Source organism: Oryctolagus cuniculus, chromosome 4 (assembly GCF_051225735.1).
Source record: "Oryctolagus cuniculus isolate XC-2025 breed Fujian yellow rabbit chromosome 4, ASM5122573v1, whole genome shotgun sequence".
NCBI lineage: Eukaryota > Metazoa > Chordata > Mammalia > Lagomorpha > Leporidae > Oryctolagus > Oryctolagus cuniculus.
This window is the reverse complement of record NC_142870.1, coordinates 174,646,141-174,648,068: the sequence shown is the minus strand read 5'-3', so window position 1 is coordinate 174,648,068 and position 1,928 is coordinate 174,646,141. Positions and strand designations below refer to the sequence as shown.

The 1,928-nt window shown below is 55.4% G+C and overlaps 1 protein-coding gene across 6 annotated transcripts in view; it reads right to left on the bottom strand.

Annotated features, from left to right (window-relative positions):
* EXOG (exo/endonuclease G) overlaps positions 1–1,928 on the bottom strand; it is a 44,625-nt gene that overhangs the window by 1,922 nt on the left and 40,775 nt on the right. The window contains exon 6 of one of the 6 annotated variants that reach the window (XR_016232955.1): positions 504–627. The exons of the other annotated variants lie outside the window; for them this stretch is intronic. The gene's annotated coding sequence lies outside the window, so the exon portion shown is untranslated. The remainder of the gene's footprint in view (positions 1–503; positions 628–1,928) is intronic. 6 annotated transcript variants of the gene reach the window in all.

Here is a 1,928-nt window from a genome sequence, read left to right as displayed (position 1 = left end):
CTAAGAAGAAAGCAGCCATGAGTCAGGAACTTTCTTAGCAGCTTCCAAATCTTTCCCAGAAAGACTTACTAGATGCATTTCTCAAAATGCATTTCAAAGCTACCCCACCCTTCCCAATGAACTTCAGTTCAGGTCTAAAGACAATAAACTGCAATGGAGAGCCCCGGAGAAGGGGAGTGTCCACAGGTCGACTCTGATCACCCTGAAACGGTGCCCTAGCAGTTAAGCTTTCCTGAGACGCCCGCCCCCTCATCAGAGTGCCCGGGTTCAAGTCCCGGCCCCGCTGCTTCCCGCTAGCGTGCACCCTGGAAGGCAGCAGGGGCTGGCTCAAGAGCTGGAGCCCCCGCCCCCGGGGAAACCCGGATGGAGCTCCTGGCCCCAGCGGGTGTGGGCCTGTGAGGAGGAGCCAGTGGATGCACAATCTCCGTCTCTGCCTTTCAAGTCCATTAGTAAATAAAAACTTTAAAAAGTAACAATGCCACCCCGAAGGGCAAGGTGGCCACCTGTGTTCTGCTGCAGGACGGAACACCATGAGCAGGCCCTGGTGTCCTTTCCTGGTCAGCTCATGGTCGGAGCGGCTGGAACTCCACACAAGGGCCAAAGCTGCCAGCGTGGGCTCTCCCAGCTCTAGAAACAAAAATACGGCCTGAGTTCAATAGGTTAACTAGGGAACTCAACAGCCTCTAGATAGCAGACGACACACCAACATGGTGAACTGCAGCACCGTGCCCACTGGGGCCCATCTCTCAAGTGAGGGAAATATTCGTGCTGCTCGCTCAGAGTTCCCACATGCTTGGGCCTGCTCTCAAACACACACTTGGTGAATGATGCCAAATCAGACACTGGAGGGGCAGCCACACGGAAGTGGGCGGAGCCAGCGTCAGCCTAAAGACACCATGTAGCAGCCCGTGAAGGCTGCCTGCATTGATGAACTCAAACTACCCGACCTAAGGTCTCCTTCCAGCTGGCCTAAAAGCCTCATCTGTCTTCTAAGTGAAGAAAAACTCAACATCCACTTGCTCAGTGGTTCCCCAGCAGTGACATCACCTAACTGAGACGCTCCATGGCGTCGCTGCTGCTTCCAGGCCCCTCGGCGAGAGCAGGCTGCCCTTCCTGACCACACAGCTCTGCCCCCTGCAGGGCTCCCAGTGCGAGACCAACAAGGCAGACGGATGAGCGCGGCCGGCAAAGGAACTCCTCTGCTTTTCCCAAACTCCCACCTAGATGGCACACAGCCTGGGAACTCCCCAGCCATCTGCCGTCTGTCGTGCATGGAGGTCCCACTGCCAAGACCAAGGACGAGGCTGCAGAGGCCTGTCGCAGGCATGGTTTCTACAGCCGGCTGTCTCCACAGCTACTCAGAGATGGAGCGGGTGCTGCGGCACAGCGGGTTACGCCGCCCCGTGGGCTACCTGCATCCCATACAGGAGGAGTGCGATTCAAGTCCTAGCTACTCTGCTTCAATCCAGTTTCCTACTAACGTGCCTGGATACGCGATGGCCCAAGCACATCACACACAAGAGCCGGATGGAGCCTGCAGCCCTGGCTTTGGCCGGGCCCAGTCCTGGCACTGAAGACACCTGGGGAGTGAACCCGCAGATTACAGATCTCCCTTTTTTCTGTCCCTCCTTCTCAGTCACTCTGCCTTTCAAATGACTAAACTTTAAAATCAATAAAGCTGCTGAAAGTGGTGGTCCGGGTGCAGTGTACAGTCAAGTCTATGACACATAATCCACAGATGCAAAATCCCCTTTGCCACCCCCAAGTCATTTATGCAGCTAGGAAAATAAGCATGCTCTTTAAGGTAAACCCTTGGAAGCCCACCATTCACCCACAGCTCACTGACAGATGCTAATTCACCAACGTGACCCCGGGCTCACGCCTGGTGCTAATGGGAATACAGAGCAGCACTGGCTGCAGTCCACATG